Source organism: Monodon monoceros, unplaced genomic scaffold (assembly GCF_005190385.1).
Source record: "Monodon monoceros isolate NGI ecotype Baffin Bay Population unplaced genomic scaffold, NGI_Narwhal_1 Super_Scaffold_4, whole genome shotgun sequence".
Classification (NCBI taxonomy): Eukaryota; Metazoa; Chordata; class Mammalia; order Artiodactyla; family Monodontidae; genus Monodon; species Monodon monoceros.
In genome coordinates this window covers 44,005,814-44,023,402 of record NW_021703781.1, presented here as the reverse complement: position 1 = coordinate 44,023,402, position 17,589 = coordinate 44,005,814, and the positions used below count along the sequence as shown (strand labels likewise).

Below are 17,589 nucleotides of genomic sequence, written 5' to 3'. Positions count from 1 at the left end.
CAGGGTTAAGGATGAAGGATGGTCTCAGCTCTAGGACAGAACAGCTTCGGAAGGGAGCAGGGAGCTGCTCTCCCGATTCTTCTTCCTTTCTGTTTTTCTTTACTTTTATGCTTACCAGAACTGCCACTGCCAGCAAGGTTGGGGCAGGTCCCAAGCAACATGGGTTTCCAAAGAGGGAGAGGAGTTTAAATCCCAAGAAGATACAGCTGCAAGAGAAGGTGAATTTCATGACCTCCTGGCTTGGGCAGCTGATCCCAGATGGACACTTATATTTTAAAAGACGTGTGTAACTCTGGACTTGAGAATTCTTTGGTAAACAATTTTCCCTTCCCTTTTCTTCTCTTTCTCCTTTTCCTCTTGTGCTCTCTCTAATCTTTTTAAGTGCAGACTGACATGTGATTATTGAATATACACCATGTATAAACAAGTGAAATTCCCTCACCCACTCCAGTTCTCCATACCTGTTCCCCCATAGCCTCTGTTGTATATACTTCCAGACTTTCTATGCTTATACATACACATACACATATACAGCAAAATATACACATTTTACTACACAGGCACCTTAATCAGCTAAGCCATGGAGCCTGCCTTGAAATATATACATTTTAAAATGAAAATAATAAGTATTTCTGTATCACAGACACATCGCTATCTACAGATACACCTCATTCCTTCCTACACCTCATTCTTTGAAATGACTGCATGGTATTCTGTTGTGAGGAGGTACCACATTTATTTATCCATACCACAATGAAGGATGTTTAGATGCATTTGGAAACTCTGCTGTGTGAACCGGGCTGCAGGGAACCTTTTTGAACGTACGTCTTGACTCAGTTGTTAATATTTCTGAAGCAAGATTCTTAGAAATGGAATTTCTGGAGCATAAAGTATGTTACAGATTTTGATAAGTAGTGTCACATTGCCTTACATAAAGGTTGTGGCAGTATTAACTAATTTTTTAAATTGTTTTTGCCTTTACTGAATCTTAGCATATATTATTTGTACTTACCTCCTATTTCACACTTTGAGCACTTTTTGTTCCATATATCCTACCTTAGCATGTTCTCTTTGCTATGCTACCTGGATTATGAATTGTCATTGTCAGGGATACACAGTGTTTTAAGAGTAGGTGCTCAATACAATAATGAGCTTTAGAAACAAAAGTAAATAATTCCACTCCTTCATTCATTCATGCATTCAACAAATATTTATTAAGAGTCTATTCTGTGCTAGATGTTATAGTAGTCCACTGAAGGTTTTAAGTCTGACTATTTATTTTCACTCAAGTTTGTAGTATTTCTGAATAAAAGTTTCCAATTAGTTCACAGATGCTTCTTTCAATATTATTGGTCTTATGCTGTAATGGATTGGATAGGGGCAGAGAGAGCGCGCCAGCAAAGATTCTTTGCCAGAGCATGTGGTAGGATGGAATTGCAATTTACTAAGCTGAAGGAGGCATGCAAGGGGAGTAGGTTTGGAGAAGAGTTGGAATTTGATTTTTGGTCATTTTAACCTGGTTAAGCAGGAACAGTGCTGCTGTATGTGTCCCAGTTTCCCAGAATGCCTGTGACAATGCTTTATGCATAGTAGGTGCTTAATAAATGTTTGGTCTTATTTGGATTCAGTGATTTGGCTTTTATTAATATGTATAATTTTCAGTCCTTAGCTCTTCAGTGCTGGCTTTGTTTATGCCAAAAAGAAAAGCTCATTAGGAATATAAATAGAAGATAAATTTGAGCTGTGTCTTCAGTGAAGTTGATGTGCCTGTTGCCTTGCCAGAGTGCTTTGGTAATAGGCTCTCTGAATGCTGATCATCAAGTTCCTTTAATGAACAGGATCTCTATAATATATACTTAGCTCTATACAAAAAGAACTTAATTTAGATATGCGGATCTTTTATTATGTATGTAGTTTAATTCTTCTGGTGTAGGTGTGGAACATGATCAAATATGGAATGGACACCCATGGGATTTCCACTGTTATTTTATGGTAAGAATGTAGTTTTCAGAAATAATCTGGAAAGTCTTTTTTTGGCGTATTGGGGGCTAAATTTTACCCCTCCCCATTACTGAGACATTGAGAGTTTCCTTTCCCCTAGATGTAGTACATAATTGTTCTTAGTCATTTTTCCAATTTCGATCTTCATGACTGGTGTTTGTTTCTTCTACAGATTAAATCCATATTTTCCCTTGCTCCTTGTTTCTCTTTTATACTGAAATAACTTGTGGCATTTGAAAGTTAAATTCTTTGATCTCACAGTTTACATCTTTAGATCATTTGACAAGATTCTGAAATTCTTTTAATGAGCTATGTCACCTTTTCAGGTTATGATAACATAATGTTCTCATTGTATGTGAAACTGACATTTTGTCAAATGGTTTAGGTGTTAATGCATACAGAATTTTGAAAAAAAATGAACACTACATGATCTGAGCATTAAAAAACACAACACAGGACAGTGATACTTACAGTTCTATTTTAGTGGCTAGGGCCTATTGAGGAATGAACAATTAGGGACATGGCATCTCCATGCCATGTTGCTCAGATGTGCCTATATTATTGTTCCAACCACTGTCTCAACAGATAATACAGATTAAGGAACAACTCATCTATAAAGGATCTGGGAGTTATCGTACCTTCAGAAGCATGTTGAGAAACATCTGTAAGGTTTCATATTTAGGCTCTGTTTCTTACTGTGACACTCTTAAAAATCTGATTAAACATAGTACTAAGGAGGATTCTGATAACTTTGAAAAGTGTGAGGGCTTAATTTCAGGCGGAAAATGGCTGTGTACACAATTTGAAAAAAACAAGTATTTTTGTTTTAATTATTGTATAAATGTGAAATTGTAAATTTTGTTTGAATACTTTTGGTTTTTCTGTTATAGCATTGACTCTGCATTTTCTTTTAATTTACTTATAACAAAGAATACAATTTAAGGAACCTCTCTGAGCCTTCTCTTTAGGCATAACAATTGGATAGTGATTCCTTTTACATGTTTAAGAAATTAAGTTCCTACCAACAGGGCTCAATGTTATTTTCTTCTCTTACTAAAGTAAGTCTAAAAGGAAAAAATGGTATGATTAAAGGAAATATGTTTTCCCATCTGAAAATCCTAACTGTACTTCTTTTCAGGAGATTTTTTAAATTAATTTTTTGATGAAATGGTTTATGGATTTATTCTTTTTTTAATACTTGGGAGTTTAAAAGAAAATACATGAGTTTTATTTAGAATGATCTGGTCATCCCCACATTATGGACAGCCTGGGTTTAAGACCTATGTTCTTAGAATCAAATATAGTCAACTACCTTCCTTCTCTAGTGTTTATTTTTTCACTCATGAAACAGATATTTATATTGAGTGCCTACTGTGTGCTAGCTCTCAAGGATACAATAATGAAAAAACACAAGAGAACTTCCTTCCATCCTGGAGCTTCCGTTCTGGCAGGGCAGAAAGACACTCAACAAGTAAGATGATGATGTAGGTAAGAGGATGATCATGGAAGGCTTGGTGAAGAGATGACATATAAGAGTGGAGGCCTGAATATGTGGCATATATATTGTATTATGATGTATTAATAACATGTGGATCAGAGAGAAGCAAAAGTCAAGGACAAATGTAATTTTTTGTGAGATGTACATTTGATACTTTTGAACATTTAGCTGATAATACCTTTGGATGCCAATTAAACATTACACCGCCTTCAAAAAAAAAAAAAAGAGTGGAGGCCTGAAAGTTGAGTGGAAGCCAATAGTGAAGAAAGAATAGGGTGAAAGTGTCCCAGGTAGCTGTAACAGCATGTACAAAGGTCCTGGGGTGGTTAGGAACTAAAAAGATTAGCATAGTAGATGTGTAGTATGTGGCGGAGGTACTTGGCCATACAAAGGCAGGACGAGTCTTGTAAGCTGTATAACAATTAAGTGTGGATTTTATTCTAAGAGCAGTGGGAAGCACTGCAGGATTTCAAAGATGGGAAGCACACAGTTGAAGAAGTTCTCTTTGCCGCCCTATGGAGAACGCACTTGGCGTTTGGACACAAGAATATCATTGAGGAAGCTGTGGCAGTAATTCAAATGAAATGTGGTGTTGGCTAAACCATGGTGGTTGTATGAAGTAAAGAGAAGTAAATGGATTCATGAGGAACTTCACAGGTACAATTAGCAGAACTTAGACCCTTGGTGACACTGTTGTTTTTTTAAAATTATGGTTCTTTGGGCTTCCCTGGTGGCGCAGTGGTTGAGAGTCCGCCTGCCGATGCAGGGGACACGGGTTCGTGCCCCGGTCCGGGAAGATCCCACATGCCGCGGAGCGGCTGGGCCCGTGAGCCATGGCCGCTGAGCCTGCGCGTCTGGAGCCTGTGCTCCACAACGGGAGAGGCCACAATGGGGAGAGGCCCGCGTACCGCAAAAAAAAAAAAAAGAAATTATGGTTCTTTTTCATCTTTGCCAACTCAGTAGCTGAAGAATGGCACCTTGCTATAATTTTTCTTTTTTCTTCTTTTTTTTTTTTAAACTTGTGAGATTGGTTTTTTTGACTTTGTGTGTGTGTGTGTTTGGCCTGTTTGTAATCTTTGTTTAAAGTCTTTTCCTTAACTGATTTTTAAGAGCTCTTCATATTTGTAATCTAAGACAGATTTTAAAAATATTTTGTCTGGTGTTGTTTGACTTTTAATTTCATCTATGGAGTATTTTGACTGGCATTTTTATGGTTATTTGTTTAAAGCTATATTTTATACACTTAGTGTCACGTGTGTTAATGTTAGAGACTTCATAAATGCCTGTGAACTTGCATTGAGTTGAGAGAACACTTTATATATGACTCATTTTGAACTTAGTTCACTATAACATAACACAGTGATATATGTTCAAGCCTTTTTAAGAGCAAAGAACTTGGAACTTCCCTGGTGACGCAGTGGTTAAGAATCGGCCTGCCAATGCAGGGGACACGGGTTCCATCCCTGGTCTGGTAAGATCCCACATGCCGCGGAGCAACTAAGCCCACGCACCACAACTACTGAGCCTGTGCTCTGGAGCCTGCGAGCCACAACTACTGAGCCTGTACCCCTAGAGCCTGTGCTTGGCAACAAGAGAAGCCACTACAAGGGGAAGCCCACGCACTGCAACAATGAGTAGCCCCTGCTCACCGCAACTAGAGAAAGCCCGCACACAGCAACAAAGACCCAACGCAGCCATAAATAAATAAATGAACAAACAAACAAATTTATTTTTAAAAAAAGCAAAGAACTTATGTCACCTAATGCCCGATAGCCTAGCTGTGCTCATTCACATCTTTTACTTTTATCATGCCTTAAAAAAAAAGTTGGGCTTCCCTGGTGGCGCAGTGGTTGAGAGTCCGCCTGCCGATGCAGGGGACACGTGTTCGTGCCCCGGTCCAGAAGATCCCACATGCCGCGGAGCGGCTGGGCCTGTGAGCCATGGCTGCTGAGCCTGCGCGTCTGGAGCCTGTGCTCCACAATGGGAGAAGCCACAACAGTGAGAGGCGCGCATACCGCAAAAAAAAAAAAAAAAAAAAAGTTAACTAATTTCACAACTTATGTAATTTTACATCACTGACTTAGTTGCAAGGTTCTAATTTTGTTGCATTAAGTTATAGGTATGGTAGTTAGAAAATAAAGCTTATTAGGTTTTTATATAAACCGAGAATAAATATTTAAGTGATTGTCTTAGGTTAGTGCTTCTGGTAAACTGTGTGGTTTTTATATATTTATTTTTCTTAATTTATTTTTGGCTCCGTTGGGTCTTCGTTGCTGTGCGTGGGCCTTCGTTGCTGGGTGCAGGCTTGCTCTAGTTGCAGTGGGCGGGAGCTACTCTTTGTTGCAGTGCGCAGGCTTCTCATTGCGGTGGCTTCTCTTGTTGCGGAGCACAGGCTCTAGCGGCATGGGCTCAGTAGTTGTGGCTCGTGGGCTCTAGAGCACAGGCTCAGTAGTTGTGGTGCACGGGCTTAGGTGCTCCGTGGCATGTGGGATCTTCCTGGACCAGGGATCGAACCTGTGCCCCCTGCATTGGCAGGTGGATTCTTAACCACTGCACCACCAGGGAAGTCCCTGTCTGTCCTTTAATTGTAGGGTTTTGTATTTCTTTGAGATCCTACACCCCAGACAAGGTCTTGTTTAGGTGAGGTTGCAGGATAGTTCAGATATGCAGTGTGTTGTCTGGAAAACTATGGAAATGGCCGTATTGCTAATTGTAGTCACTAGATCCACGTTATAATCACATGGGTATAGTGTAAGGAGCATCAACTGATGATTTAGAAAACAGGGGTTCTAGTTCTTGCAGTTCTACACATAGTTGTATTGCTTAGGTGTAGGGTCTCTGTTGGAAGATGTCTCTAAAATCCTTCATAGTCTGGGCGAGGTGCTGGGATGAGTCTGTAATTTGATAGACTTTCTGCTGCCCCCTGGTGGTATTCTACCTTAGCCAAAGCAAAAGCTTTTACAGGTCCCTTTACAACCTGAGACTGTGCTCCAGTGCTGACCACCTTGATGGTTGAGGAGCATCCCTTCTGTGCAGCTGAGCTTTGCTGCTGCTAACCATTGGTCAGTTGATAAAGAAGCTCAGTGAAGATTGGCCCTGTAAGTTTGGGAAATTATCAGATCGTTAGAACCAAGAAGACATGGTCAGTGATGCCCAGAGAAAAGTCGATGAGTTGATGGGTATTCATTTTTAAGAGTTGGTATACTTGCTGTCAGAAAAAAATGCTTAATGTATTTTGTTTTGAGTGTGGAGATAAAGGTAAAGAAGACGTACACTTGCTTTGCCTGAAATCCAGGAGACCAGGGAAGGAGACTGGCACAGGGGGCCATTTGGGGAAGAAGAATAGAACATGGTGGGAACATGGACAGCACCTTTACAGCTACAACTGACCAAAGGATGCACATTTAGGTGCTGTCAGTTTAAATTTACCCCTTTAGATAATCCCTAGTCTGAAAATAGTTTAAACTGCTCTAGCTATCAAAGTTAGTATTAGAAATTTATTTTGGGACGTAGGCTTGAACTTGATTTCCCCTATCTGGGCCTGTGAGTTGTTGCCAATTTTGCAACGTGGTGTTAGTCCCCAGGGTTGTGGTCTCTAAATTAGCTTTCCTCTTACCTCAGTGAGTAAAATTTATTTTTATAAGTATAGATTTAGAAGAGATTAGATAGACCTTTTCTCACTGAAATGGAAAGGCTTTGGTTTCCCAGCCAGTGGGGATTTCTAATCCTCGGTAGACTATAAAAACTTACTTCACTTTAGATAAGGCTTTTTATTTTATATTAATCAAGAAACTGTGTTTTCTCTCAGCCTGCTATTAATCCGTTACCAATACTAGGTAGTCCCAATTTAAACACCAAAGGTGTACTTTAAATTAGTTGTGTTTTATTATTACACGTGGTGATTAGGGCCCCAATCAGTCTTCCAAAGTCCATAGATTATTAAAAGCGGTGATGCTTCTGAGTAAAAGCATCAGCACACATCTAACTAAAATCTCTAACAATTTCTAGGTAGTGGAAGCATTCTGGGAGAGAATTTAGAAACTGAAATGTTAAACCTTCTAAGACATTTTGATGGTGTATGAGACGAGAAAAATATGTTTGAAACCTGAACTGCCTTAGAAAATATGGGATTATGGTTACTGTATATTAAATGTATCTAAATTTTATGGTACTGTTATTCTCATCATTTGTTTAGTATTAAAGAGGTGCCATTGCCTTTTACAATAGTGTGACTAAAACTTCTACATTTAGATACTGTAGGGAGGGGAAGAATCTTCCTCTTCCACCCATGTTAGGGTCTCTGGCAGGGGCCCCACAAGTTAGACTGACAGAAGACAGATTAACAAGAGAAAAGTAAGCAAATTTATTAATGCTTGTGGCGTATACACATGGGAACACTAGCCATGAGTAACTCAAAAGGGTGGTAAGAACTTGAGTTTATATAGCGTCTTAACAGAAGAACAACAGATTTTTAGAGTAGTGACGAGACAAAGGAAAAGGACTTTGAGCTTCTAGGGGAAGCAAACGTGAGAAGGCAGGTATGTCGGAAAGCTAATGGTAGAGAAGGTCTAGTGTTACCAAGGTTGGTTATATAGATTCCCCCAGTGCCATCTCTGGGCTGATAAGTTTTTAGACTCTTAAAGTTGTCTCCAGTGATTAACTTCTGTCCTTCCTGGTAGAGCAGGGAGAGGGAATACTTTTACAAACTTATGTCCTACTTTGGGGCAAAATAGGGGCAGAGCAGAGAGCTTTGTCTGCTTCTGTTGTTGAATAGAATAGTTTGTACGCCCAATGCACAGTGAGGCCAAACGACAACATTGGAGTGTGGAGCACAGAAAGGTTTATTGCAGGGCAAAAGCAAGGAGAACGGGTGGCTCAGGCTCAAAAAGCCTGAACTCCTCTTCTTGGGGAAGAGTTTTTATAGGCAAAATTGGGGTTGCGGGGGGGAACTGCAGGGCGTGTAACCCTCCTCTGACTGGTTGGTGGTGAGCTAACAGGGTGCTGTACCAGGAATCTCAATCATCAGCCTTCTGGTTCCAGCCAGTCTGGGGTCCACCACTTGGGCCCAGCCTGAGTTATCATCCTCCACCTGGGTGAGAACTCTAGTTCCTGCGGAAGAACTCAGAGGTATGTATCAAAGTATTATGCACGTCCCCTCAGGAGGAACCAGGACCCTGCCCCATCCTGCACTGTTGTTCCTTTCTGTATTCCCTCACTCCCCTGATTAGTAACTGTTTGAATCTGCCCTTTGGAGCTCAGAGAAGGTCTAGGAAGCTTTCCTACAAACAAGAAGGGGACACGGAAAGGCTTTTCTGCCTGGGAGGGCCCCACAGCATCCTGCTTGGTTTCACTTCTCAGTTGCCTTCAGCTCAAAATAATCCTCATGCCAAAGTAGCATATTCTGCTACCCTTCAATACCAAAACCGTGGCTTTGTGCTTTAAGCCTGTGGTGGTCCTTGTGGGCAAGGACAGAAATACCAGTAAGGAAGGTCAGAGATGGAGATAGGCAGCTGTGGTTTGAGGTAAGATGGAGGAAAGCATAGCCAGGATGGTGAAAAGCAGGATGGGGCTAGAGCATTCTTCAGGGTCTCCTTTCCTTTAAAAAATAAGTTAGTACAGAATAATAATAACAAACATATTTTCAGTCATTGTTCTTGAATATGTGATGAACTCTCTCAGAATAGCAATTCATATCCCCTTGAGGTCTGGAAAACTTTCTTGAATGCTTGCTTTGATTATAACTTTCCTGTTTTTTTCCTGTGCTCTTTCTTGAGCTCCTACTAGTCACATATTGAATTTTCTAGATGACTTTTTTAGTGCTCTTACCTTTTCTCTCTGTTTTCTGTCTTTCTGTCTTGTTCTACTTTCTGAGATATTTTTTCCAACTTTATTTTCTAATTACCATGAATTTCCAAGACGTTTCTTTTTAAAAATTCTCTGAATTTTTTTTTTTTGGTACCATTTTGTTCTTGTTCAGTATCTTTGAGAATGTTAATAATAGTTTTTCTTAACATTATAATTTTCCTACTTAGTTTGTTCTTCCAGGTTCTTTTTTGTTTTAAGCTCTGGCTTTCATATTTATTAGAGTTTCTTCAAATGTCTGTAATTTGTGGGGGGGGGGGCATCCATTCTTATTTTAAAGAAGGCACTTAAAAATGCTGTCTGAAAGCACTTTGCATGAGTGGAGCTTGTTTGTGTGGGTTTCAGTGCAAGATGATCAGTGCTCTTTTCTCTTAAAAATGTCTGGAGTTCCCAGGGGAAAAAAAAAAAGATCTGCCTGGAAGTTTTCATCCTGGCTCCCAGTATTCTGGGTGTCTAATAAGGTAAAGGGCTAGGGTAGGTCTGACTTAACATCTGTTTGCAACTTTTACTTAATCCATTGTAGTTAGTATGATGGCCCTACTTTGAACTGTGTTCCTGTCCCCTGTTCTAGCAACTCTCATTTCCCTTTTCCAGACAATAAACTTTCAGTCTTCTCTGGTGTGGAGGACAGCTAGTTAGTTGTTCCACTGTGCAAAGTGAGAATCTAAAGGTAACTTTTTAAATGGTCTTTCGACCAGTCCTATTTTTAGCTCTACCTTCACCCCCATTTTGCAAGTTATCTGCACCTCCAATTCCTCATTCTTTTAAGGCCTCTGTTACACAGTTTGCTTTTCATTTTTCCTCCTTACTGGCTTAGGGTTCTGTTTTCTTGGGATTGCTGTCAGTTACCACTAGTCCATCTGCTTCCCAACCTCCTAAACTAGTTGTCTCTTTTGTTCTCTTTGCTTTTTTTTTTCTTTTCTTTTTCATCCCTATATTATCATTTGAGGAGAGTTTTAAGAGGCGGTGGAAACTAATGCACATGTTTAGTTAGCCATCTTTTTAAAAATAAGATTCGTCTTTTGATGGAGTGGATTCCATTTTCCCCTCCGTTTCTCCCTGCAAAAAGACTATGTGGATGCTGGATTGCTTGAGTTTGGGAGATTTGAAAAAACCTGTCAATTGCCTTTAAACATATACTTTATATATTTGCTGATTTCCCTTCCTCTTATGACCTCCCTTTAACCTTTTGCTCTCCCTTTCGTCCTGAGGTATCAGCCCACCACAGGCCAAGGAGAGAACCTGGGATTTTCCTGTATATTCTTTAAAACACCTGTCTTTTTTTCTTTTTTTTTTTTCCCCTACCATGTCTTATTCTTGTATTAATGTTTTAATTCTTTCTTTTATATCATTAGTATACTCACTTTACCACTCTTCAAACTTACTTTGTTTTCTCAAGTTCATGGTTTGGTAAACTTCCTGTTTGTCACACCTGCTAGCTTTACCTCTTGGTGGATTATTTCCTCATATGGTTTATACTTTTCAATTACTTGTTCATTCTTAACTGAGATTACTTTTTCCATGGGAAACCTGTGAACTCTTGCTTATTGAAGAGTCTCTAAGGGGCTATTTTGCATTTACTTCTCTTTTGTAATTTACATTAATTTCTTGAAGTTTCTTAAAAACACAGGATGGGAAAACATGGCTTCATCTTTTTTCCCAAGCTAGTGACTTTTTTCATAGCCCTGATTTACATTTGTGATAGATTCAGAGGTACGTGCAGTCTTTTTAATTCCAGCTGAACAAGCAGTAAAGTGGAAGGGTTTTAGCTTTTATTTTAAAAAAGAGGAATAGGAAAAAAGGAAGGGAATGGAGTGAGGTGTGATGGAAATAAGAGCCTGTGTGTTCGCCCTTCCCAGGCTTCTTGGGGCAGATAAGATCACCGTTGTGCACAATAGCTGGACATGAGAGCCGATGGAATTTGGAAACATTGATTATGTACTAACATTCTTGAGTTGCCAGATTGAGTCTTTGTCTCAGGACTACAGATTAACTTGATGAATATTATAAAATAGCCCTGCTGGTTTCAGACCTAGAGAGGCAGTTCATCAGCTGAGTGGGAGTAAATCTCTTCAGAGTTTTGGTAATTGGGCTCTAAGAATGAAACCCCAGGGGAAAACTATAGTGATTAGTTGTCATTAGAGTTATGCAAAGTTTTGCTTATTATAATGACAACAAGGCAGAGTTTTCAAATGGTTTTTACATTTGGCAGTAGACTGGATAGATGGATACTGAAGAAAATCTAGATGATAGAAGAGTTGTCATTCTGAGGGTTTGTTGTTGTTTTCTGTCTGGAATGATGGGAAATATCTGAGACTGGAATTTCTTTATGCACTTAAGTTCAGATTTCAGCTTCATCTTTGTGGGTGGTTTGGCTCTTACCCTGCGACCATTATGTTTGGTGAATATGATGGTTTTGGAACCTAATTATACACAGAGGGCAAAAGTTCCAGTTATTTAGGGAAATCTGCAAGCCCATTTCATATTTTTAAAGAAAGCAAATGTAGGAAGCATCTATTTTTAATTTTACAATGCAGCCTATGTGTTTAAAAACAGAATATGCTTGAAAGAAAAACAACGTTTTTCTTTTCTAAACACAAGTAATATGTCTTTATCAGAGAAATTAGAAAACACTGGAAAAAATAAAGCCAAAAATTATTTCATAATTTTATCTCCCAAAGGTAACAGTTCAAAGGTGATATACACCTTCTAGACTTTTTTCCTATGGATGTTCGTGATACATGTGTGTTTCCAAAAATGGTATCATTCTCTTTTGTAACCTGTTTGACAAAACTGTATATACACATATATATAAATATGTATCACAGTAAATATAGAAGTATAGTCTAGTCTTTAGTGGAGGCTTAGTATTCTGTTATATCATGATGTATTTAATTCTCAATTTTAGGTTGTTTCTAATTTTTGCCACAATAAATGATTCTTTGAATTTTCTGGTTACTAAATTTTTTTTTATATATAAATTTATTTATTTATTTATTTATTTATTTATCCTTGGCTGTGTTGGGTCTTCATTTCTGTGCAAGGGCTTTCTCTAGTTGCGGCGAGTGGGGGCCACTCTTCATCGCAATGCGCGGGCCTCTCACTGTCGCGGCCTCTCTTGTTGCGGAGCACAGGCTCCAGACGCGCAGGCTCAGTAGCTGTGGCTCACGGGCCCAGTTGCTCCGCAGCATGTGGGATCTTCCCAGACCAGGGCTCGAACCCGTGTCTCCTGCATTGGCAGGCAGATTCTCAACCACTGCGCCACCAGGGAAGCCCTGGTTACTAAATATTTACATTCCTTCAGAGAAGACCCAAACGGAGGCCTGGTGTATGGGAAATGGAACGAGCTAGGCTTGCTGGTGGTAGGACTTTCCAAGAAATAGATGAAACGGTTTTGTATTTCACACTGTCAGAGAACCACTGGAATCATGATTTATAGCATACAGTTGACATGGCTGGTTTCTTGTCATTGTGTTATGTATACTACCTTTGTCAGCCAAAAATCATCTTTCCCTCTGGAACACTGAGGGCTACTACATTGGAATGGGTCATTAGGGAGGGAGATACAAAAAGGGAGGCTATCAGTTGGGTTAGTTATAGGGCAACTGCAGAGAAAGAATACATTTCAGATATTGCAGAATCAAAATATTAAACATCATTAAATAAACAAGGCAGAGAGGAGACCCAAAGATGTCCATATGAGGCTCTTCTAACAGTTTAAGTGGACCATGAGGCAAGTATGTTTACTTCAGCAAGCTCTTCTTTCTTGTATCTCAGCCAAACAGGCCAGCATCTACTTAGTTCAAGGAGCCATTTCAAAAGGGATGGTTTGCTAACCAGGGTTGACTATGGAATTGTGAACATTGCACGTAATAGCAATTTAAAATAAATTACGATTTAAAGGTTAAAGCATCAAAAGTCATCTAAAATCTCCTCAACAGTAGATTGAAACTGTGTGGTTGTTATTCTAGCCATTTTTTCTTCTTCAGATAAATACAATTTTATGAATTCTGCCTATTTAAATTAATTCTTTACTTGTTAAATAACAACCAAAAAATCTTACAGCTAATTAGATTGGTTTGGAGAAAAGCATTCAGGAGCTATCCAAATTGAGTCAGAGAAGACTTAACACCTACCTCATGAGTATTTCAGTGGGCTGCATTGCCCTAAAAGGTCCATTAGGTTACTGTTGACTTTTATGGAAAGTTCTAGTAGGTGTAAAGACCTTTATGTGGGCTTGAAGCGTTTACAGAAAGGCAGTTCGTCTGTTTCACAATAAAATAGTATGAATTCTTTTTTTTTTCTATTTCTTTATTTTCTTTATTTTTGGGGGGGGCGCTGCGTTGGGTCTTTGTTGCTGCACGCAGGCTTTCTCTAGTTGTGGCGAATGGGGGCTACTCTTCATTATGGTGCGCGGCTTCTCATTGTGGTGGCTTCTCTTGTTGTGGAGCACGGGCTCTAGGCTTGTGGGCTTCAGTAGTTGCAGCACGCGGGCTCAGCAGTTGTGGCTTGCGTGCTCTAGGGAGCAGGCTCAGTAGTTGTGGCACACAGCCTTAGTTGCTCCGTGGCATGTGGGATCCTCCTGGACCAGGACACAAACCCGTGTCTCCTGCATTGGCAGGCGGATTCTTAACCACTGCGCCACCAGGGAAGCCCCATAACATCAATTCTTGATTTTATTTCTCTTTAACAGAGTACCCACAGGTACTTTCATGTTGTAAAGTCTGAGCTAAATATCACATGCTCACCAAATTTTGATTTTGAATGAAGTTGATTATATAAGCTAGTAGAGTAAAATCATGTGTGTGCCCCACGTTGCTTTTGTTCTTAGAGATTTGATACATGGAGCGTGGAGCGGGAAGTTTACTTGGCAATTATGCTATGTACTGCTTCCTACTTTCATTTGGCATTATCAGCATTTAGAAACATCTGGAACTTCTCTATAGTTTCTTCACTGTTATGCCAGCTTTGTTTGTTCAATCTTGGGTCCATCATGCCTTAAAAAAATCATGAAAATGCAATTCTTAATTTCATGGCCTTTGTTTTAGAAGTTCATTGAATCTTCAAAGGAGAATAAATTATATTCAGTATAATCATTTCTTACATTTTAATGTATTGCTTTATGTTATCCAAACCACTGTCAGGTACATGTGAATTCCCTTAATTAATGGAACAAGCAAATGGAATGAACTATTCCACTATAGGAAACTGAGGCCCTGATAGTGGAGTACAAGTTAACGCCAGAATAAGCATTAAAACTCAGATTTCCTGAGCATTTTCTGTGTGGATAGTTGTACTGTGTATTTTGCGGTATTTTAATTTTTGAAAAATTGTGTTCAGTGTGTAATTCATATGGTTGCTTTTTGTTAATGCAACAATGTCTTGTTCCTAGACAATGTCAGATAACAAGATAATATAATAGATTCTTTTTGAATAAGGGTAAATATTCATAAATGAGTTATTTAGTGATTTTGCTGGTTAATGTTTTTTTTTTTCAGTACCAGGATAATTGCTTTAACTTATTTTTTCTTTTTTTAGACATCTGGCTTTGATGATTATTTATAGAGGTTATAGTGTGTGGTGGAATATTATCTAATGCCTTTTTTAATATTAAAGCCTAAAATACCTATTTTAAGAATTGGAGCTGAATTGTATTCACATTTATTTTTTATTTAGTTAAAACCTTGGTGAGTTTAGAATATATAATGAAGTGTTCTTCCTGCCCTTTATCTTCTAGGACTCCATAAGTTTTAAAAAGACTTTTCAGATTATCTTTCATACATTCTCAAATCTGTGAGACCATTGACTATTTATAGTGGGAAAGCCCTGAAAAGCATCTTGAGTCTCTGCCTAGACCCAGAACTAACTCTTTGCTGTGTATGAGATTTTAGACAAATCACCATCTCCCTGGACTGTAGTTTACTTATGTCCAAAAGTTACAAATGCATGAGAGTTCCAGCACCTCTTCCGTCTCTCAAATTCTGTAGAGTTTTGGAATAAAGAGTTTATGTACAGCTTTTTTTCTTCTATTACATCTTCCCAGTTCTGAGAACTAAGTCTAATGATTTGAGCGCTACATTATTTCTTAACTTTCTCCCAGTAATGGATTCAGGGTGGCTTTTCTGGATGATGGTGGTAATCGTTGTTTTCTGAGTCCAGCCTAACGTACAGTCTTCTGGGTCTAGATATGAAAGCAGTTTGCCTTTCCCTTCTCAGAAACACCACAGTATGTTCTAAGTTGAGTGTATGGGTCCAGGGGACAGTCACTGTCTCACCTCTCCTCCTACAGCCAGACTCTGGGGTCAGTGAGTAAGTCCTCATGTTTTAGCTGTGGCCTTTGAAGTACTGAGTAGCTGCCCAATAGTTACTTCCGTAGAAATGAGTATTTTCCCTATCACGTGATTTCAGCATCAGCTGTGGGAAAACTGCGTGTATACCTTCATTTTCAAGCTTCAGATCTTGCTTGAAATATGAATTTTATTTTCTCATGCAATTCGGAAAGACGTGTTTCCTCATGTGTCTCCGAATGATTTGGGCTTTTAAAAATGCCATTTGGAAGTGGCAGCTTCATTAAATAGTTATGAAATGTCACTATGGGCCCTGTTGGGCAAATAGAAAGGAAGCAGGATATTACAAAAAGAGCAAGACGTATTTCTTGGAGTAATTAGTAGCTTTCATTCCTTTTACATGCTCTTCACAGCAGTAGCAGCCCATGTGAAGGTAGGTAAGGTAGTTGTTAATCCCATTTTCCAGAGGAATCTGAGCTTGAAGAGGTTAAAGGATTTTGTCAAGAAGAGACGTAGCTGAGTTGGGTCTCAACTGCAGGCTCCCGGCCTAACACAGCTGGTGCTCTTTCTACCACATCGTGCACACAAGACAGTGAATTGATATTTTGTGGCACAGATAACAGTGACGTAGGAATTCAGAGAGGGGGGGAAAGATTGTGAAGGAGTGGCCAGGAAAGGCTTTGCAGAGAAGGACCTTAAAGGCTAAGGGAAGAATCTGGAACTTGTTGAAGAGGATTCGAAGGAGCATTCCAAACTGGGGGGAATCACAGGAACTGTCTTAAGGAGTGAACAGTTTTTTGTCCTAGTCAATTAATGGAAGCTATTGGTTTATCTTGCTGTCTCTTAAGAGTTCTACTGGCTATCTCAGACTGCCTGACGGGCTTGCTTTTGCAAGATCAGTGTTCCTTCATTTGGATAGAAGCTTGCAATGCCAGAGAGAGAGAGAGAGAGAGTGTGTGTGTGTGTGCGTGTGTGTGCGCGCGCATGCACGTGTGTGTCTCATGGCCCTATATGGTCTCCTACCATCTGATATTTTTCTATTTTGAAGATGATTGTGTCTGAAGAGGAGATTATCTGACTTTCCTCATCAAAGAGAAGTGAAATAGTACCTTGGCCTTGGTCTGTTCTTTGTGGTTCTGAGGGGCTTTCCCCTCCTGGTGGACTTCCTGCATCAGGCAAGGGGAGAAATGAAGAACCTGTGTGAAAAGCCCACGTTCATTTCCTTGGGCCTGAACATTCAATCGAGGATTTTTCTTTAGAGTTCTCATAACCACTTCAAGCTGTTGAGCGTTCCCTCGGCTCTTACCCTAATTCTGCTGAGGAATATTTGGAGAGAGGTTTGGGGCCTGATGCCAAGAGATTTCCTTTCGTACAGGACCTTCTGCCAGGACTCCCATTTGGTGAGTTTCTTCTTGTCACTCTAGGTAGTAGTAGTGATGATTGAAGCCCCTCGTAGTGGCTTTTAAGTGGCCAGAGACTCACTTTGGTTTCATATTTCTTTCTGGAGGATGCCCATCTTATTCTCCTTGACCATTCAAGTTGTTTGAAAGCAATTTTCAGTATCAGTGGCATTTTCAGTAGTTTTACTTTCCATTAAACCATCTACATGTTGCTAGTTATAAGGGACATTCCCTTAGATATTTGAGTAGATATTGATTGAGCCCTGGGCCCTGGGAAGGTAAGATACATGGATGCTTAAAGATTGTAGCCCTTCCATGGTCACTCATAGCCCCCTGGGACAGTCTAGACAGACACTTGACCACAAGGGAATATGTCGGGAAGGTGCACAGCACTGTAGATGCTCAGAAGAGACAATGCCCAACTGTTTTGCAAGGTCTGGAATAGCTTTTAAGCTTTACTGCCATTTGGTTGATTGTTATTTGGTCTGGGAAGTTGGAAGTTGGACACACTGTCCATTTTCATTCCAGAGTCAGATTTGGG

General features: G+C 39.6%; 1 protein-coding gene across 16 annotated transcripts in view; it reads left to right on the top strand.

Annotated features, from left to right (window-relative positions):
- Nucleotides 1–17,589, top strand: part of SGMS1 (sphingomyelin synthase 1) — a 290,473-nt gene that overhangs the window by 231,685 nt on the left and 41,199 nt on the right. The window contains exon 1 of one of the 16 annotated variants that reach the window (XM_029245167.1): nt 9,097–9,108. The exons of 14 other annotated variants lie outside the window; for them this stretch is intronic. The gene's annotated coding sequence lies outside the window, so the exon portion shown is untranslated. Of the gene's footprint in view, nt 1–9,096; nt 9,109–15,026; nt 17,049–17,589 lie in introns of those variants that run through there. One more of the 16 variants, XM_029245168.1, reaches the window with a different exon arrangement.